The sequence below is a fragment of the Dipodomys merriami genome, unplaced genomic scaffold (assembly GCF_024711535.1).
Source record: "Dipodomys merriami isolate MVZ:Mamm:240054 unplaced genomic scaffold, mDipMer1.0.p SCAF_30, whole genome shotgun sequence".
Taxonomy (NCBI): Eukaryota; Metazoa; Chordata; class Mammalia; order Rodentia; family Heteromyidae; genus Dipodomys; species Dipodomys merriami.
The window spans coordinates 12,495,440-12,518,185 of NW_027204493.1; the positions used below are offsets into that span (position 1 = coordinate 12,495,440).

The window sequence follows — 22,746 nt, forward strand, 5'->3', positions numbered from 1 at the left end:
GAAGCTTTGTGGATCTGTTGTCCCTAATATTAGTGACATGAATTTTATCTGGTAATGTTTTTGGTAGAATTATAGTAGGTTCCTTGAGTAGGATTTAGGACAAGGGACTAAAATTCATGAGAAGAGCATGCCCAGCGATGGAAAAGACAGAGAATGAAGAAAATGCAATAGTAAATGACAGAATTAACTACATCATTTATCTTTCAAGGTATCAATGACTTTGTACAAGTTCAGAAATAAACAATAGGGTCACTCATGAACACACACACACACACACACACACACACACACACACACACACATTTCTGACATCCATTCAATAGTTATTTAGTAATACCAACCACATAAGATCATTTCAGCTTCTTTTTATAGACTGGTATTTGAATTCAGTACTAGACCAATATTAAGGCACAAGGCTTACTGCTTATGTGCAGGCTTAAGCACTGAAACCAATGCTTTGCAGCATTAGTTCTCATAGCTGGAAGTCATTCAACTTAGACTCAGACATTAGGTTAAAAAATGAATAAATATGAAGATTTCTGGTTTTTTATTAGTCCTATTTTAGCCATGGGATTTGATGCTGTTTGATATAGCTATAAGTAGGTGTAACTCACTGAGACTTATTGATAAAACTACCAACAGCATCCCTTTATTCCATCAACAGCATTTGTTAAATATCCTCATAAAAATGATTGGCATTGCCATTTTAAAACAGATGTGTGTGTGTGTGTGTGTGTGTATGTTTCAAGTGGACTGTCTGCTAAAGAATTTGTCTCTGTGTTTATGCATCAATAGTTCACAAAAAACTGTTCAGATTTCTGTGCATTAGTATGACAGAGCAACTACTAGGAAGTTCTCAGTACAACCAGAATTTGGATATTAATGACAAAAGTTTATAGGAAGCCCAGATCGTAACTCTGGTTCAGGCTTGTATGGAAACAGCATTTTTCTCACACCTCTGCACTTTGGTTGTCTTAACCACTGACCATGGAAGTGTTTGAATACCAAAGACATGATTCTTTTATGTTATTTATGGCTCAGCCATGGCAGGAAGTATCAGAATCCTCATGAGGATTCACTCCCTCAGCTATTTCCAGCTCTGTGTTTGTGTTTGTAGATGTCTGAATAGTTCACAAGCCTTTCTCAAAGGCAAATGAATCCAACTAGTTGTCCAAAACAAATCCTTAGGGTCCTCAGATTTGTATTTTCTAAATTTTATAAGAAGTTACAAGGATTACATCCGTGAATACGCACCAAGACTTTCTGACTAGATTCAGTAAAAAGTAAGAGTTGTCTCCAGATTTAAATAATCTAGTTTCAGTCTTATTCAGAGTAACCAAATACTTTACATATGTATTAGTAAGCCCAGAGACTGAAGTTCTATATCACACAGAACTATTTATACATATACTTATGCTTTTTTGGTTAATTACAGATTTCTTTACTTCTATAGAATATACCAAATCACAATGTTTTCACTGAAAGGATATAAGGAACTAGTAGAGCCTACCATCTACAGGAACAAGGTGCAGCAAACTAAGAAGGCACATTCATTCTAATCAAGGCCACTACCAATATACATCTCCACTGTTGGAGGGACAAACTAGAATGGGCACAATCATCAGAAAAGATACATAAGAAAAGTAATGCCCTCTGTGCAAAAGCACAGGCAACCTAGGACACAGAACATGTGGAATGAAGCATTGCTGTGTAACTACACCTCCTCTATTCCTCAGCATGGCTTTTGTGTCCTACTGCTCAGTTAGACAGTAGGTTCTGTTTTTATATCTAACTCAGACTAATGTTACTAATTTATATATCCATCACCCAAAGTAGGTCGCAGTTACTAACTAGTTTTAAATATCACCAATTTTAAGACCCCCATTTTAAATCTATTGGAAAGTAGGGAAATCTAAGTGTGTTTTCTGTTGGTAGAATCTAGATTCTTTTACTTTGATGAGTGAAAATATGGTAGGAATGAAATAGCCCATGGTTTTTTGTTTAGCATTACTTGGGAGTACATGAATTTTTTGGACCAGATAGAACTGTTACAGACATTGAATTTTATAAATGATTTAAAAGAGTGAGCATGTTTAATTGAAAATATCTCTCCCAAAATGACCTGATATTTGTCAAAACCTTGGATTGCATGGTCTTTCAAAAGGAAGGGTGAATTCTGATGCTTTTTTGTATCTCCACTGACACAATCACATGGAGTTATGTAAAGAACTTTACATGGCTCCATAAGACTACTATACATCTTCTTCCGTTCTATTTCCTAATCCTGTTTGTCAAGCACTAGTTAGCCATTAAGTGTTGAAATGCATGTAAACAACCACACTATATCTCTCAAATAACAAGTAAACAACCCTACTATGTCTCTCAAATAACAAGCTGACATATATATGAGTATAAGGTTAGCGACTGCATTATTTTCAATCAGAATGTACTCTGAGTAGATTGAAAGCAGCTCCACTCAATTCACATGCTTGATTTGCCTGTAGGATGGGCCATAGCCGCATGTTCAGAGAGGAAAGGCCTGCTCACCTACTCAAGGAACTGGTTTGGTCTCACTCATGTTTCCTTCCTAGTACAATGTATTCCGGCAATGTTGTCAACAGAATACAAGACATAATTTGAGATAACTCTAACTTTTAGAGTCTATATTGATCTTTAATACCAATATAATGCAGAACGAATATAAACATATACTTGATCCAGGATAGGCAAATGATAGTTCACAAGCCAAAGTCAGTCCACCATCTCCTTTTTTTGATAAAGATTTGTGGAAACATTTCCACACCCCTCTGCTGACCTAGTCAAGGTCTGCTTTTATATTATAACAACTGAATTTTGTTGTAAGAGAATAATTTGGCTCACAAAACCAAAAATATTTACTATTTACCATGTATAGGATGAAGTTGGTGGACTCTTGTTACAGCTGATTTGCCATCTGTTAACTCTATGATTTGCCTAGCTTACCTAATTTCTCTCTAGGAATATTAGAGCCATTAATTTTATCTCCAGTTTCAGAAATAAGAAATGAAACAGGCCAATGTGTCCTTACTAAATGCATAAGTAGAGGTCAAATAGGATCACAAAGAATTGCTAGAAAATCATACTAATTGATTTTTTTTCAGCATGTTGTTGAACTCCATAACAGAAGTTTAGAGAACATAACAAAATTGTGGGAGAAACTTTTGTGAAGTAGATAGAGACCATTCAAGCAAGCGAGATGGAGAATAGTGCAAAGCAAATGGTTTTGGTGCGCTTAGTTTTGAAGGAAAGATGCGGGCACAAGGACACATAGGACCAGAGGCATGACAGAGTTGGATTGCCTTATTTTTCATTCTTAACTCTAAAGTCTCATTCCTTGCTTCTTACTTAGTTAAAGATATCCAGAGCACCACAGCAGTACCACAAAGTACATCGACCACCCATATGAGCATAGCAGTGAAGGTTTCTTGCAGGCCTGAGGAGCAGCGCAGCTGATCTTATGCTAAAGGAGGTCACCATGGACAACTGTCGAGTTAACACCAGGCACAGCTGGGAAAGGGGTCCCAGAAATGTCTTTTAAAATCCTAAATCCGGCCATGCTAACCCTTATAAATCTTTCAGTACAAATGGGAAGAAATTCTGGAAGAAAACTACCTACCCAAACATATTTCTCTATGTGGTTTTCAAACAGGATGATACCTCCCTCCATGGACATTTGGGTCACCCTGAGCATATTTTCAGCTATAACAGTGGGTAGATGGGGTGCTCTGGCTTATAATAGTTAGAGGGTAGGAATCTACTAAACAGTTGACACCTCTCCCTCACCCCCCCCCCACATACATTGCTCAGTCAGAATAGCTCTAATGCCAAAATAGAAAAACTAAAGAGATATAGAAAATTGGACACAAATAAGAATTCATAGCAAAATAAGTAGTCAATACCCTTAAAATGGACCTGAGGTGAGATGAATTGGATTAAAAAATTTTAATTATTAGTTTTTCTAGTCTTTGTTTGAAAGACTGATTTACTGATTGAATTCATTGATTGAATTCTTTGTAATCAAATAGCTCCTTTACGTAAAATTCTCAGTGCACTGAGGATAAGACAGTGAGCAAAGCAGACCTGGCTCCTGTCCTCATGGAGCTTCATAGCTAGAAACATTACTTACAATTTTAGTGATCAGAGTTAGACTTACATTTCTACTTTCTATTCTTTGTTACTGTGTTTTGCTTTGGACCTACTATATCCTGAATACTAGAAGAATTGAGGTGAAAGTACTTTCTCTACCCTCAGTGGGCTGGCCATCTGCTCTAAGGTGTGATAAGTGCTTCAGGATGCTTTGGTAACATGAGAAATTAACCTCAGTTTTGGAGCATTGTGATGTTGCCTGGAGGATGGAGGACGGAGGTTGCAACAGTTCAGTAAGACTTGAATAATACACCGGAACAACTCAGTAAGACCTGAATAATGCAGACAAACTGGATAGGCAAGAAGAAGAGCCAGGCTGAAAGGGAGGGTTCAAGATAACACTACCATTAAGAAATAAGCCTAAGGGTCAGCACAACCTGATAATGAATATTATGTCACAGTTATGGACATCTGAACACTGAGCTAACCACAGTTGGAACTTTTGACCACAGTTAAGAGAGAATGACATGATCTGATGTGCCAGGAGAAAAAATCTGGGAACTTCTAAACCTTTGCAGGCTAAAATCACAATCTACAACCCATCGTTGAAGTGGCCTGTGCTATGTATAATTAATTATGGCAAGATGCAGGGAATAAACACTTCATTTGTATAATTTTTTCTTCTGACATGAAATAGAGGGTCTGCTTTGTAGCTTTTCCATTTGGTTGGTTTGGTGTTGCTGTACTGGGGGTTAACCCTGTCCCTTGTTAACTCAGTCCTCCTGCTGACTTGTGTGATTATAATTATGTACAACAATGCTGGGTTTGTAGATGTTTTTCTTAAGTAAGTATATAGTTTTTAGGCTTCCTGGTTGTTTTGTGGGTGTTCTATTTTGCCAGTCCTAAGGCTTGAACTCAAGGCTTGAACACTGCTCTTGAGCTTCTTTTTTGTTCAAAGGTAACACTCTACCACTTGAGCCACAGCACCACTTCCAGCTTTTGCCATTTATGTGGTACTGAGGAATCAAACCCAGCGCTTCATGCATACTAAGGAAGCAGTCTACCACTAAGCCACATTCCCAGCTTATGGCTTCCTGGTTTCATGTAGCTACAACCAAATATCTGAGCTAGCCATGAATGGATGGTAAGAGAAAAATTGAGTTTGGTATACTCATAGTTATTTACATTCGCTCATTTTGATTTTTGCCTGATCATCTCTATAAAATAACCAATGTCAAATGGGGATATAGAGGGATTAATTTGTATATCTGGTGAGGAAGGAGGGGAAAGCAAGGGACTGTCCATATTCAACACATATTAAGCAGCAACACTAGACTGTTTCTCCATTACCTGGAGCTTATACTTGGTTTGTGCTACCATTTATTAAGTGTCTTGAACCAGAAAAATGCATCATCCTTGAATTCTGCCCTCCAGATCGATAATCATTTTTCTACGATGCCTCCTTAACCTTCTCCCAACTTTTTGCTGCACATCCTTTCACCATCCTGCTCTACCTCACAACCTGTAATAAACAGCACCATTACCAGCTCAATGCAATTCCCTCCTATGAGACTCAGAAATGTTTCTCTACCCACCAATATCCACGTATTTGGTTGCTGTTAATTCATTTTACCTTTCTCAGAGCTATTTGCCTCAAGGATACTTCAACTATGACTTCAGCTACCAACCATGGGCTGATAATCACAAATTTGAACTTTTAACCATTCAGCTATATTTCCTTGCTATGAATATCAGCCCACTGTTGTTAGTTGAAGTCATGGAATTAAAAGTGACAAAATGTGTCAGTAGAATGAATAAAAGAGGAATGACAGGTGTGAAGAACATCAACATGTGAAAGATTAGAGAGAAACTAATGTTTCAAAGAAAGAAGATAGAGCTGGTGAGAAGAAATTTCAGGGAACTCTTATACTTAAAGTCTCGATTTTTAGCTAAATGAGAATGGATCACACCTGCAATGCTGGATACTCAGGAGACAGAGACCTGGAGAATCAAAGTTTGAACTCAGATAGGATAGAAAATTCCATGGCACTCTGTCTCCAATTAACCTGCAAAATGCTGGACTCAAGGCATCGTTCAAGTGATAGAGTACCTGCCATGAACGAGAAAGCTGAGCTAGAGCTCAAGGTCTTGAGTTTAAGAGCTAGTGTCAGTACACATGCACACACATGTGCATGCATACACATATATACAGACATGCACAGGTGAAAACGTTGACTTATGAGGACATTGTAATATAAACTCCATTGAAGAAACTTTGCTTCCTTGAGGATTTAGGATTTAATTTATAACCCTATTGCTATCTTTCCTGATGCCGTTTTCCTCAACTTGAAGGTTGCCTGGGACTCGGAGAATTATTGCTGACAAACTTCATTTTTAGGAAGGTATTTTGACAAATCTTGACTGTCTACTAGCTATATAAAGACAATACTTACACTTTGATGAATTTTTTTTCTTCTTAGAGCCAAATACCAATGTTTCCTTCCAATATCAATGGTTCAATAACTTTATTCTGGTAAACTAGAGTTGTTAAGCTTAATAATAAAACTAGAGGAAGCCATTAAATTTAGATTTAAGATGATTGACAAGTAATTTTTCAGATCAAGTATTGTCCCAAGCAATATATTAGCTGTACTCATCCTCCTCAAATTATTAATTATAGCTGGAATTCAAATTCAATGAAGACCAGTGTTTTACCTAGTAACCACTGTTTGACTGCTAATATATTGATGAATCTCTAAGAATGTAACTAATAAAATAAGCATTACATTTCAGGTAGATAGTGAATGAATGAAAGGGATCTCACCCTTGCAGGCTCAATTCATCTATCATCTAGCCATGTAACTTAAGATTACATTGTGTGTGTGTGTGTGTGTGTGTGTGTGTGTGTGTGTGTGTGTGTGTGTGTGTGTGTGCATGTGTGTGTGTACCAGTCCTGAGGCTTGTACTCAGAGCCTAAGCTCTGTTCATATACTCTTTTGCTCAAGAAGTTGAGCCACAGTTCCACTTCTGGCTTTTTTGGTAGGTTAGTGGAGATTAGATTCTCACAGACCTTCCTACTCAGGCCAGCTTTGAACTGTAATTCTCAGATCTCAGCCTCCTCTGTAGCTAGGATTAGAGGCATGAGCCATTGGCACCCACTTACATGAGGATTTTTTTGAGTTACAGTCTCTCTAAGTTGAACTTCTCAGTCACTTGAAAATGGTGTAAATCATATGAACTGATTCAAGCCAGGCCCTCCTGTATTCTTGTTGTACAACAGACTTCCTTCATGTCTACATCATAAAACATGTAAGCACATACTGTATTAGTTCTATTTTTAGTCTTTATCCAAAGCATTTGCAAAAATGTTGGGCAAGAAAGAGTTAAAGTCAAAGAGTCTCATGCCATGCTGCCTTCAAACTTTCTCTGAACAAGTTGGTATTACTCATGAATGGATATTTCTTTCTTTTTAAAAAGTGTGGTAGTAAAATTATTTTTAATTCCATAACAGTAATATCAAGCAGGTTATGTTTTCTGTCTTGTGCATGAATGATGATGATGATGATGATGGTGATGGTGATGATGATGATGATGATGATGATGATGTGATCCTGTAGGTGCCAGCTACTGGGCCATAACAAATTAAAAGATGGGAGTAGAGAGGGAGTGGAGAAAGAAAGGAAAAATGAAGGAAGGGAGGAAGAAAGAAGGAAAGGAAGGAAGGAAGGAAGGAAGGAAGGAAGGAAGGAAGGAAGGAAGGAAGGAAGGAAGGAAGGATTTATTTAGTATGATTTGGCTTCTGTGGAAAGGATGGGATTTATAATTAGCATTTCTTTTCTGGGTTGGGTGCAAGTAATCATTGCATCTGTCTTCTGGCATTTTGTTTTCATTTCTCTGTTCCTTTCTGACTTCCTGAAGTTAGGAAGTCTATTTTCCCCACTGGCAGATTACCTACAGCTATTTCAACACTAATTCCTCTCTTTTCTCTCCACTTGACCAAAAGGCCTATAAATCTCGAAACTGTATTTCTCAGAATCTCTAGCAGCATCCTTATACTTAGATAGATGAGATCCTTGTTTAAAATTCAGAAGGGAGGAGGAGGTGGTAGTGGTGGTGGTGGTGGAGGAGGAGAAGAACAAGAAGCAGCTGCCACAATATTAGTCTTCAGGAAGAGACTGGAGGCGAAGGCTCCAGGACTTTGGCAGATAGGGAGGTGATAACCAGCTTTTACTAAGTCTGTAAAAATCATCTTTTGGGGGAAAGGTGCTGGAGGCATTTGTGATTGCTGTCAGAAACTTTTGAAACCCATACAATTTCCTACATCCTGAGAGCAGCTACCTGAGATCTGTAATAACCTCTCCTCCTGCCTCGTAGGCCCCATTCGAACCTCGTTCCTGCCTCAAGCCCTCAATACCTCAAATAGCTCTGTCCAGTAGACAAGTTTCCTACTGAAAACAGCAGGTGAGGCAGGTGTCACGGGTGTCAGATGGTGATTGAAGGACTGACCATCCTCCTTTTCAGATGTTTTTAGACCTAAAACTTTATTTTGTATTGAATGAAATAACGTTTTTCTTGTCTTCTCTGGGCCTGCCTTAACCCCAAGGCTGAAAATACATGGGACACAGAGAAGGCATTTAGAATTGGTTAGAGAAGGAAAGAGTGGCTATTTATATGAGAAAGTGGGGAAATGTCACAACCTAATTTTATTAGCAGCAATGAGGAAGATATTCAGTCTTCTGAAGGCAAAGAAAACATGACATTTAAGAAAAGTCACTTTTTCCCCCAAACAGTAATGCTTTTGACACAAACTTAGGTGAGTGAGTGCCAGGTTCTACCTTTGAAAACCTATAAATATATAAATATCCAGGAAAAATTGTTGGTCTGATATTTCAATGTCACTATATACAAGAAACATTTTTCCAAAGTGTCAGACTTAACTCTTCTTTGAGTGTTGAGAAAAACTGAAATTATGAGAAGCTTCAGAGGAACACCAGAGACAGAATGACACTCATTGCACTTTAATTTTTGCTTTCCATTCTCATATTTTGTTTTAAAAAAAAAAGCCTAGTGGAACATTTTGCTTTACTTTCCTACATCTATCATCTTTTGCACATCAAGGGGAAAAAATGAAAAACCAGGTTTGGTCACAGTGGCACATATGTGTGATTTCAGCTATTCAAGAAGCAGTGATAAGGGGCTGGGAAGGTGGCTCAGTGGTAGAGCGCTTGCCTTGCATGCCTGAGGCCCTGGGTTCAATTCCTCAGCACCATATAAGCAAAAAGAAAAAAGCCAGAAGTGGCGCTGTGGCTCAAGTGGTAGAGTGTTAGACTTGAGCTGAAGAGCGGAGGGACAGCGCCCAGGCCCAGAGTTCAGGCCCCACGACCGGACCCAAAAAAAAAAAAAAAAAAAAAAAAGAAGCAGTGATGAGGAACATGAGAGTCTGAGGGCAGTTTGAGTAAAAAAAGTTACCAATCCAAGATCAGATCTCAATAAATGAGCCTGGCATGGTGGACCATTCCTGTGAATACAGCAACATAAAAGGTATAGGTAGGATAGTTGTAGACCAAGAGACTCATTATATAGAAATAACTAATGAAATAAATAGTTAAAGGTGTAGTTCAAGAGGTAAAGCATTTGCCTAGCAGGGTCTAAGGCCAAGGCCTTAAACTCAAACCACAAGACTAATAAATACATAAATAGAATAAACCTGCAAAATATGGAGGTAAACAGCTTACTAAGAGAACTGAATAAAATTACTTATTTATAAAGTCCATGGCAGGTTTATAGTTTGGGTTTGCTGGTATTATTTTCCCTGTATGTTGTTTTTCTTGAGTAATATTTTAGACTAATATTATTGAGTACAAAAAACTTTTCTCAAGAATGAATCCTAAGAATCAAAACTATGATCTATGTAAATTCTATTTCTTGCTACTTTGTTAGTTTTTTTTTTAATTCTGGTCCCAATTGAAATAAAAGCTAATGTAGTCTACTAAGTCTCTTTAAAAATTTCAAACAGTTTTCATCATAGAGGTCCTTCACTTCTTTGGTTAATTCCTAGGTATGAAGTGAAGGACCTCTATGATGAAAACTTTAAAAACCTGAAGAAGGAAATCAAAACAGAACTTAGAAAGTGGAAAAACCTCCCATGCTCCTGGATTGGAAGGATCAACATCGTAAAAATGGCAATACTTCCCAAGGTATCTACAAATTCAATGTGATGCCTATCAATATTCCAACCTCATTCTTCAATGAAATACAAGAGGCAATCCAAAAATTCATATGGAACAATAAAAGACCCCAAATAGCAAAAAAACAATCTTTAACAGAAAGAACAGTGATGGAGGAATATCAATACCAAATTTCAAACTAAAGCCATAGTAATCAAAACAGCTTAGTACTGGCACAAGAAGAGACCTGAGGACCAATGGTATAGAATTGAAAACCAAGAAATGAACCCATAGACCTATAGGCATCTAATCTTCGATAAGGGAGCTAAAAAAAATAGAATGGAAGAAAGACAGCCTCTTCAGTAAATGGTGCTGGCAAAATTGGTTAATCACCTGTAGAAAACTAAAGCTAGATTCTTACATATCACTCCAAATGGATCAAAGAGCTCAGAGTCAAAGCAGACACCCTGAAAACATTACAGGACAGAATAGGAGAAACTCTAGGTCTCTTTGGCACAGGCAGAAATTTTCTTAATAGAGACCTAGAAATACAACAAATCAAAGAAAATTTTGACAAATTGGATTGCATGAAATTGCAGAGCTTCTGCATGGCAAAGGACATAGCTAGCAAGATCAATAGAAAGCCTACGGATTGAGAGAAGATCTTCACTAGCCACACAACGAACAAGGCTCTCATATCTAAAATATACCTGGAATTAAAAAATGAAATCCCCCAACAACAAATCCTCAAAGAAACAACTGCCCAATAAATAAGTAGGCGAAAGACTTACAGAGAAACTTCTCTGAAGAGGAAAGAAGCATGGCCAATAGACACATGAAGAAATGCTCAACCTCTCTAGCCATAGAAGAAATGCAAGTCAAAACAACATTGAGATACTACCTCACCCCAGTTAGAATGGCTATAATCAAGAACTCTAATAACAAGAGATGCTTGAGGGGATATGGACAGAAGGGAAACTTACTGCATTGTTGGTGGGAGTGTAAACTTGTTCAATCACTTTGGAAACCAGTATGGAGGTTCCTCAAAAGACTCCACATAGAGCTTCCCTATGACCCAGCAATCCCACTTTTGGGCATTTACCCAAATGATCACAAACAAGACCATACTAAGGCTACCAGCACAACTATGTTTATCTCAGCATTATTTACCAAAGTTAAGCTATGGAACCAACCCAGATGCCCCTCAGTAGATGAATGGATCAAGAAAATGTGGTACATATACACAATGGAATTCTATGCCTCCATCAGAAAGAATGGCATTGCTCCATTTGTTAGGAAATGGAAAACTTGGAAAAAAAATTATATTAAGTGAAGTAAGCCAGGCCCAAAGAAACATAGGTACCATGGTTTTCCTTATTTGTAATAACTAGTATATGTCTGAGACAAGTGGAAAAGGTCAGATAGAATGATGTTAGGCAAAATGAACCCCAAGATTAAGGACTCAAATGGTTTTCCTTTCTTGCTATTGTTTCTAACAGATTTATAAGATGATTTTTTGTTGCTTTGTATGTCCATCCCCCATGGTATAACCCCTGTTTTGACTGTATTTGATGTTGGTATAATTTGTGGAGGGGAAGGGAAAATATGAATTGTTTAAATAGGGATACAGGTGGACCCATTGCAACAATGAGATGTACAAGACGTTATGTTGATAAAACTAACTTTACAGCTTGGGGAGGGGGTGTGATGGGAGGGCAGGGATGGTAAGGGGAAACAAAGGAGGAGGCAACCATGCTTGATAAGAAATGTACTCATTACCTTGTTCATATAATTGTAACCCCTTTGTACGGTATTTTCACAATAAAAGAATTAATAAAAATGTTTAAAAAATTTCAAACAGACGTTCTTTTTGATTCATACACTAATTTGGGATAAAATTCTTGCTATCATTTTTGTGTGCCCATTATTCCTAAAACTGCCATTTAGAAAATTTGTGTTGATTCAACTTGCATAACAGACACTGCAAACCTATAGGATGCAAGTAGTAGTTCCAACTTTCAAGCTGGATAAAACTATGAGTAGATTGTAATTCCCAACTTTATAGAGCTCCAGGATTTACAACCCAGGCTAAAGGTCTTACCCTCCAGTGGTTCCAGTGCCTTATCATGAACAGCTCAGTAGTAACAATGTACTGAAAGGCACAGAAGATAAGGACACATATATGTAAAGAAAAAGAACAAAGGAGCCTAGGACTCTTCAAAGCTTTAGTGGTTTGCCACAAAGCCCACGCTGCTTGACCTAGCAGCAAAGATGACAAATGGAGGTAGTTAGAAAAACACTAGACATCCTTCCTTGTTGGCAAACTTCACAACAGACCAGAGAACAATGCACGCTGTTTGTTTGAGAGATCTCTGGTGTTTCCCAGAGAGACACCAAACGCCTGGACTGAAAAGCTTCTTTCCACCCTGGAAAGGCTGGAAGCAGATCTGGTGTCCTGTACGCCATCCCTCTGCAATGGTCGAGCAGCCAGCAGCCCGACTCCTAAGGCACAGGCAACTAGGCTGAATGTTTCACGTATCATTGTCATTTCCAATTTTACTTAATCATCTATCACATAACCAAAAGACAGATTAAGAATAGTTATAAAGGCTGGGGTGCTAGTGGCTCACATCTATAAAGACTAGATACTCAAGAAAGCTGAGACCTGAGGTGTTGTGGTTCAAGGTCAGACTGAGCACAAAAATCTGTGAGCTTCCATCTCCAGTTAGCCACCCAAAAAGCTGAGCTGGAACATGGCTCAAATGTAGAACACCACTTGTGAGAAAAAGTTCAGAGTGAGGAGTGAGAGGTCCTGACTTCAAAGGTACTGATGAGAGATAGACATAGAGATATAAAGAGAGAGGAGAGGGAAGGAGGGAGGAAGGGAAATAGGGAGAGAGAGTGGGGGAAAGAAGAAAAGGAGGGAGGGAGGGAGAAGAAGGAAGGAAAGAAGGAAGGAAGGAAAGAGAGTCATTATTAACCTCTTTATTTTATAGAATAATAACCTCTTAGATGCTAGGAAAGTTATTCAATTTCATACAGCTAGTAGATAATTAAGTGTGAACCACAACCAAATCTCTCTAAGGTTCAGCCTGAACTCCCTCCATGGCTACAGGTGATTTGGGAGAAAGCATTGCCAAATTAATGAAGAAAAATCAAGATATGTGCAAATAAATACGTATTTAAAAAATAAAACATATTGCAACATATGCATATCTATCACACTATAAACTTACACTAGTCAATTTTGATTAGCATATTCAAATTTCTTACTGAAAAAAATGGGTCTTAGACATTGCTAGTTGATCACAGACATAACTAAAAATATGCAAGTGACACAGGCAGGAAAAAACATCTCATCGATGTTATGTGATAGCCTTCTTTGTGCTCTATATCTGAGGGCTCGAATATTGTAAACTTCAAAGTAAAATTTCTGCTTCCAAGATCAAAGGCATGCATGCAAGAATATTTCTAAATAATCGGTTTGGTCTTATTTTCCTATATGATATGCAGTACTGAGAACCCTTGGAAGGCAAAATGCCTTGTTCTAAGGCTGGGAGCTTTTTCTCACTGGGAAGAATAAATAAGCGTCCTGTAACATCTGGTACTTAATAGTTGACAAATGCCAGCCAATGATTTGGAAACATTTTATTTTCTAATCTTATTCTCTGGTTGATTGGGGTTTTTACCAATGTATTTACAATATAGATCCATGTTTCTGCTTACTGCTTTTAAAATCATATGCACCAACAAAAGTACCCAATGGTCAGTCTGGGGAGTGACTCAAGTAACAGCGCATCATAGTGCTTATATTAGCATTTGTTCATGGTGATGTACACTTTGCAACCCAAGGGTGATGATGTTAGAAAAATACTAAATACTTGTTTCCTGATTCCTGGGCAAGTCAACACAAGGTCTTCCTTTTTATCATTTCTCTCAACTGAGTCTGAAATCTGGGATCTTCTAACCAGGCACATAATGGTAGGGTTTTCATAGTCTAATTTTATTTTATCAGAGTGAAACCTCAGATAGGTAAATGCTCAGTTCACTGCTTCACATTGCTGATGACAAGGAAAGTGTCACTGAGGCTGTTTCGGATCAAGTTGAGACTTAATAATTGTGGTACAAGATCATCACAAGTAATGGTTACCAAATTTGCATTTAATAAGGACTTGTGTAACTAAGGGCTGGTAATTCTGACCCACATACTAGAAGTCAGCATCTTAACAAAAAATGACCAGCAAAGAACAATGGAGACGGTTGAGCTGCACTCTATCGTCCGGTTAAAAATGTAATCATGTGGCACTTTGCTTATATGAAACCATGACTCCCTCACCCTCAGTGTTATCTGTCTCTGTAGAGAAGCTTTGCTGTACAACTGGCCAGACTGACTTTATAAACTGGAGCACTGTCAATAATGTTAGGCAAAAGATACTTCCCAGAGAGCACAGCAGGTGAGAACTCAAACCTAAGGGTTGACTTTTGATAAATACTTGTCCTATTTTTACTCTGCAACCCAACACACAAGGGCAGGGGCCAGGTCAATGCTTACTATTATAACATTTATATCCCAGTCACTGATTGCTTTGAACCAAAGCCATCGGCCATCAGCAGCTTCCAGTCAAACTTCTTGTTGCTTCATTTTACAGGTGCAGTTTGTAAAAGTTGGAGATGGGAGGGTTTGTTCAGAGAGGAGCATGTCTTTGTTTCCAATATCTGATAAATGGCATGCAGTAGTATGTAAATTGAACCACAATGAAACCGACATGGGGCTGCCACGAGTTTCTACTCTACTATAATTTACAAAATTCTATCAACATATTGGAGTCAGAAAAGATGCCTTCTTTTTTCTTCTACTCTTTTGTGCCTACCACCCTGGAGACTTCTGTGTGACAGGGACCTGATAAAAGTCGCACACCTGGGGTTCTTGATCCAATTCAACAGCATCCATAATTACAGAAAAAGAACAGGAAAGGAAGAGACATAAACAATGGTGACCTGGAAAGCAGCCAGATCCTCAGCCTTGAATCCATGCTTACCACCGGATACGGGTAATAGCTGAGCCCAGGTGGAAGACAAAAGATTCAAGCTGCCCAGCAGAATCCCCAAGCAGCTGCTATACTGAAAATTCAAGGAGGAGGATGTGTGCAGACTTCCCAGAAAGTTCCACTTCAGCTTGGAAACATATAAAGTCAAAGGCACCCACATATCATTCTTTTCAGAAAGTGGAATAGACTCAAATGAGTTCCAGCTGTTTAACATTTCAGTCCCACATAAGAATATTCTCTGGGACTATAACATTTTCATTAAATTAGAACCTGGATGATGCATTTCCTTGAAGTACTAGCCTGTCCAAATTGAAGGCCAAGAGAGTTAAACGGTGGTTGCCAGGCATGGTGACTTAATGATGCTTGTGTCCTTCACTTAAATTGCCAACTTTACTTATATTTAATATTTTATGTCTTTTAAAAGAAAAACGCTTGAAAGACCAAGCAGAGGACACTTGCCACACTAAAACCACGTGACTTTTGGGAGAGCTCCAGAGAGTAAACTGGAAGAATTTTGTACCGGGATGCAGAAATCCTAGATAACCATGCCCATTATGCCACTCTCAGTCACATGAATGTGGGCACAATATAAAGAGGCTACATTGCTGCAGTGCAGTGCATTGTCACTCTCAAAACGATACTTTCACGTTTCTGGAAAGGGTTATATTTTTAGGTTGTTTAAAAGTCAAATGGGGACCTCTAACATGGCCCTTAATTTGGTGGAGGTTCCCTGGGATAGGCCTTGTATTTCTTCCTAACATTTCCTTCCCCTCTCTTTACTGCAGCTGAGTGAGAAAATCCTCTGTGGTTTCTTTGTCCCTGGCCATAAGACTTTATTGTGATATCAATCTCTTCTAATTACAAATTTCAGCAAGGTGCTCATGCTATAATCCTATCAGGAGGCTGAGATCTGAGGATCTCAGTTTGGAGCCAGTCAGGGCAGAAAAGTCTCTTTAAGACTCTTATCTCCAATTAACCACTCAAAACCTGGAAGTGGCACTGTGGCTCAAGTGGTAGAGCACTAGCCTTGAGTGTAAGGAGGCTCAGGAGCAGCGCCTATGCCCTCAGTTCAACCACAACTGACAAAAAATTAATTACAAAATTCACCACTCATTGTCATTGCATTTGCATGGTCATTTATATTATTTGGAGAATATCTCAAACACATTGAGTATGTTTGTGATAGTCCATTTTTAATGATGTGGCAGATGCTATTAGATACAATGTAAATACTTCACATTGAACACTAATAGTTTGTAATTGAGCACATAAAAAATCCTGTAAAATATTTGCAGTGCACACAGCCCCTTTAAGCAGAGTGACTGAAAAGGATTTCCTCTTTTAAAAAAATTTCCATAGTTAAAAGTAGAATCAAGTCTCAATAATGCCTTTTTAATTGTATCCTCTAGTATTATAGACGTAGGACAGTACTGTATCATTCCTCTGTGAATATAAATACCTTGTACCTGCTTTGTGATACGTAGTAGTGACTGTGCTTTATCAAAGCTGTTTTGAATGATGTTACTCAAGAATGTTTTCTTTCCAGATGATGATTGAGAAGTTAATAAAAAAAAATGGTGCCAGGTACCACAACAGTAACAGAACTTCGCATTTTTCTGGGGTTTTGTTTTTTTATCTTTTTTTTTCTTTTTATTAATGGATGTGCTGGATGTCTAATTTTGTTCAGATGACTGCAGAACCTGGAAAAGCTGTTGCTGCTATTAATGCATAACATACTGCTATTATTGGTCTTTTATATAAATATAAATATATATATATACATATATATAATTTGAATTTTTGGAAACTTTAGCTGTGCTGTCAACTTTGGAAAAAGTATCTCAGTTTACCGTGTTGAGTTGGCATTGTACAGAAATTAATAGCCATATTGGTCTAGAAATGTTAAACTTAATTTTTTCCCATTTGTACAGGGGTAAACGCACTGTATTAAATATGTAAGGTCTTATCTACGTGGGTTTGATTACAGAAACTAATAAAGTATTCTCTAAATAATGAAAAAAAAATGTCCATAGTTAATAACATAGGATCCCATAACCTAGAGACCTAGAGGATGCACAAATAAGTTTCTGTGGTTCTTTGTGTCTCTGATTACTGTTTAAGAAGAAAGAAAACCTCCATTCTCTGTGGTTTTGTTGCTTACACAGCAATGCACAAATAAACCTTTTTTTCAAATGAAGAGTGGTCTGATAAAATTACCCAGATGTAGATGTCCGGAGTATCTAATCTAAATTTTACAAGGAAACAGAGAGGTTATATGATTTTCTAAAATAAAACAGGAGAAATAAAATAATTCTAAGATCTCCTATCTGCTGCTTACAAATGTACTTCTAAATCCAACTCTGCTAAAGATTCCAAGTCTTCTGTCATTTATGCCTACTTCATGGGGTTACATTTACGAAATTAGTCTAAGGACATCTCAGGGTATCTTTCTGTTAAGTATGAGAAGACTTCTAGAATAGAAAAATTACAGGATGGACTAGGAGAAACCCTAGGTCTCCTTGGTACAGGAAGAAATTTTCTTAATAGAGACCCAGAAATACAAAAATCAAAGAAAGATTGGACAAATGGGATTGCATGAAATCACAGAGCTTCTGCATGGCAAAGGACAAAGCTAGCAAGATCAATAGAAAGCCCACGAATTGGGAGAAGATCTTCCCTAGCCACACAACAGACAATGTTCTAATATCTAAAATATACCTGGAACTCAAAAAATTAAATCCCCCAACAACAAATCCTCAAAGAAACAACTGCCCAATAAATAAGTGGGCTAAAGACTTACAGAGAAACTTCTCTGGAGAGGAAAGAAAGATGGCCAATAGACACATGAAGAAATGCTCAGCCTCTCTAGCCATAAAAGAAATGCAAATCAAAACAACACTGAGATACCACTTTACCCCAGTTAAAATGGCTCTAATCAAGAACTCTTATAACAATGGATGCTGGAGGGGATGTGGACAGAAGGGAACCCTACTGCATTGTTGGGTTGCTCAACCACTTTGGAAAGTAGTATGGAGCTTCCTCAAAAGACTCTACATAGAGCTTCCCTATGACCCAGCAATCCCACTTTTGGGCATTTACCCAAATGATCACAAACAAGACCATACTAAGGCTACCAGCACAACTATGTTTATCTCAGCATTATTTATCAAAGCTAAACTATAGAACCAACCCAGATGCCCCTCAGTAGATGAATGGATCAAGAAAATGTGGTATATATACACCATGGAATTCTATACCTCCATCAGAAAGAATGACATTGCCCCATTTTTTTTAGGAAATAGAAAGACTTGGAAAAAATTATGTTAAGTGAAGTAAGCCAGGCCCAAAGAAACATAGGTCCCATGGTTTCCCTTATTTGCAATTACTAGTATATGTCTGAAACAAGCAGAAATGGTCAGATAAGTTGATGTTAGGCGAAATGAACCCCAAGATAAAGACTCAAATGTTTTTTTTCATTCTTGCTATTGTTTCTAACATATTTATAAGATATTTCTTTGTTGCTTTGTATGTCTGTCCCCCATGGTATAACCCCTCTTTTCACTGTATTTGATGTTGGTATAATTTGTAGAGGGGAAGGGAAAATATGAATTGTTTAAATAGGGATACAGGTGGACCCATTGCAACAATGAGATGTACAACATGTTATGTCGAAAATAAACTTTACAACTTTGGCACAGCAGGGAGGGGAATGGGGGGTGGGGGTGAGAGGAAAAGGGATAGTAAGGAGAAACAAAGGAGGAGGCAACAATGCTTGATAAGAAATGTACTCATTACCTTGCCCATGTAATTGTAACCCCTCTGTACAGTATTTTCACAATTAAAAAATAACATAAAAAATCATTTAAAAAATTTTTAAAAAGAAAATAGACTTATACCTATTGTTCAACAATAAAATTCCTGAGTATGCATTTTGACATTCTTGGAGATTTCTCTCATCACACTTTTCCGGCCTGCTAGGTGCACTGTCATTACCTCTCTCATACAGCCCCATTTACCATTTCAGAGTCTGACAAAGGTAGCACTCTAAAAAGATGTTAAACATCTCAATATGTTTCTTTTTTGTATGTTTTTTATTGTAAAAAATGATGTACAGAGGGGTTACAGTTACATGAGCAAGGTAATGAGTACATTTCCTATTGAGCATTGTTGCCTCCTCCTTTGTTTTACCCCTACCTTCCATCCCACCTCTACAAATACTCCCCTCTCCCCGCATACTATATATTTCTTTTATAGAGGTAAATCACTATTATTTCATGTAGAATTTTCCCCAATATTTTGTTATTAGCTATCAGCAAAAGCACTACTTAAATGGATTTATAAAAACCACAACTTTTTAAACTCAAACAAGGCAAGGTTTCAAACTTTCTCTAGTTGTAACAGTAAAAATTAAAATGATGCATGTTTGTATATACACACAGTTTCAACATGCATGTTCACACACAAAATAATGCTTAGAAGAAGAGCAAAATAATCCTTGGGCAGAGAAGCATTTTCTGAGAAGTATAAAATGGGCAAGTAAATGTCATTAGGAACATAACCCTCTTCCTCACTGTCTACCTTCTGTAGTGCAAAGAAATTTCTCTAAAAATGGTATATAAGGTATCTCAAAAAGTATTTTTTTTTATAGAACACCAGAGAAGATCTAGATTCTCTTTGCAATATCTCTGTCAATAAAGTTTCCATCACAGATCTCCTGTAGCCTGTTAATTGAAGACCCTATGAAGCAGGTGACATGTGAAAAGAAGAAAGGAAATCATAGAATAGAGCCCGCTTCACTCTGAGCAGAGACTGTGGAAGAAAGGTTGGATCTGGGAGCACCGCATCTGACCGCCCCTCCAAGATGTCCCCTCATCCCCCAGGAAGGAGAGCGTTGAGGCCTGATGCCACCAGAGAAAATCAATCAGCATCCCTTGGGGCAGAGACCACCACATACCAAAGCCCTCCAACAACACATGATGAATTTCAAAGAGATAGATTTGGCAAGTCACCAACAATCTGCAAGTTTGTTTGCTATTATGTTAAAAACTGCAGCATGCTTATTATACAAAATTCAGACAACAAATGAAAATCTCAAGTAGTGAAACTAGAATTAGAACCCAGCCATCCAAATTCTAGAGCATGATCTGTACTCTGAAGTAGGTAAACCCTATTCCCCCAGCATTCGTAGAATGTAATGAGAACAGTAACTGCTATCTGCAATGATTTCTTATAGCCCCAAGATCACAGTCTACCCACTTGGTAGAGTCTTAACATATATTTTAAAGTAGTTGTACAAAGAAACTGCCATTTAACAAAATGGTTTGTGAACACAATGCATCTTGATCAGCATCACCCCTTACAACAATCACCCATCACCCCTCTACTTACCCCTGCCCTAATTTCTTCTTCATTTTGTAGGCTATACATTGATTTATTGACTACATTCTCCCCATCTCTTCTTCATTCCTCTACGTCTTTTCCTTGACCCCTCCCCACCCCTTTCAAGCACTCACTTCCTGGTGTTTACTTTGTTGAACCATGATTTTGTCCTTCTAAGGAACTACATTATTTGAGTTCTCCTTTGAACTTACCATATGTCAGTTAATACATGTGTATATGCTTGCATAACACCAACATATTTACTTCTATGTGGATATGCTAAATATAGCTTGCACATATAAGAGAAAACACATATCCTTTGTCTCTTTGAACCTAATTTACTTCACTTAACATTTTTTTCCAGGGGCTGGGAAGGTGGCTCAGTGGTAGAGCACTTGCCTTGCATGCTCGAGGCCCTGGGTTCGATTCCTCAGCACCTCATAAGCAAAAAGAAAAAAGCCGGAAGTGGCGCTGTGGCTCAAGTGGTAAAGCGCTAGCCTTGAGCTGAAGAGCTGAGGGACAGCACCCAGGCCCGGAGTTCAGGCCCCACAACCGGACCCAAAAAAACAAAACAAAACAAAACAAAACATTTTTTTCCAGGTATTTCCTTTTTCTTTACAAATGACACATCATTCTTTCTGATAGATGGGCAATATTCCATTGTGTATGTATACAACCTTTTCTTGATCCATCCGTCCATTGAGGGGCATCTGGGATGATTCCATGTCTTGGCTATGGTGAATAGTGCTGCAATAAATATGGCTGTGCTGGTAGCGTTACTATGTCAAGGAGTGGAATTGCTGAATCATAGGGTAATTCTATATTTCATTTTTTTTAGGAACCACACTACTGCTTTCCAGATTAGTTGAACAAATTTGCATTCCCCCCAGCAGTGTATTAGGTTCCCTTTTACCAGCATGTTATCATTTGTTTTCTTGATAAAGGCCCTTTAAACAGAGTGAGGTGGAATCTCAGTGCTGTTTTGATTTGCACTTCCTGTGAAGTCTTAAGATAAGCAGATTAACAATAATGATAAGCTAACTTGCTTAGCAGATAAAAGGCATTATACCGTGGAATGTCTGCTTACTCCATGTACAAGTTTATGTGCAAAGGATCTCATTCTTTATTCATGATTGCCTATCAATTGCAGCTTGCACTTATCCTACGACAGACAGGGCTACTGGAGCTCAAGGGTCTACACAAAACTCAAGATTCACAAAATTAATAAACTAGGTTAAATTGAAATCTCTTCATACAACTACTTAATCTTTTAAAAATTGAACGTATTTTCCCTCCATTAAAATGTACATGAATGTAAGACATAAAGCTCTGTATTCAGTTCAAGAGTGGCATCATATCTCGTATATATTATCATACTTCCTCCATGCTTATAAGAGACTCTTTCTCTATATCCTTAGTTGCTAGAGCAATACTTGGCACATTGTAGCCTCTCAAAAGCCATCAACTGAATGAGTAAATTGACAAGACCCCTGGGTTTCATGAAGTCCAAATCTTCTCACCCTAGTTTAAGAATACCTGGATCAGGTTATTTCTTTGGGGGTTGAACCAAGTAAAAATGTCAAATAGTTCTGAGTTACAACAATACCCATGGCAATTTCATGTGCTGTAACCATGATACATTAATTTACAATTTCACTGATTTATCTAGCAGAGAATATGTGCATGCACACTGTAATAAGCAGTGCTAATCTAGTAGTATTAATCTTGCTTATCTCTGACAGCTGTTACTTACCTGGCATTTACCACATGATGAAACCCAAGCAATGGGACAAACGTGCAGTATTTCCTGCATCCTGTAAACTGCCTGTGAATGCAAACAGATCTAATTTCAGTTTAAGGCACAATTCTGTTGTATTTCTCCTTAAGTTACATGATTTGAAATTTATCAGAGCCTACAAAATTCCAAATGCTTCTTTAATGAGGTAACAACTAAACAGATTAAGACTGAATTCAATATAAATGAGTCAGACTTCCTAAATAATTGCTGAAACAAGAAAGCAGGGGGC

General features: G+C 37.9%; 1 long non-coding RNA gene across 1 annotated transcript in view; it reads right to left on the reverse strand.

Moving 5' to 3' along the window:
* Positions 1-22,543, reverse strand: part of LOC138840670 (uncharacterized) — a 122,482-nt gene extending 99,939 nt beyond the window's left edge. The window contains exon 1 of the long non-coding RNA XR_011376200.1: positions 22,473-22,543. This is a non-coding gene — a long non-coding RNA (uncharacterized lncRNA). The remainder of the gene's footprint in view (positions 1-22,472) is intronic.
* Between the last annotated feature and the right edge of the window lie 203 nt (positions 22,544-22,746).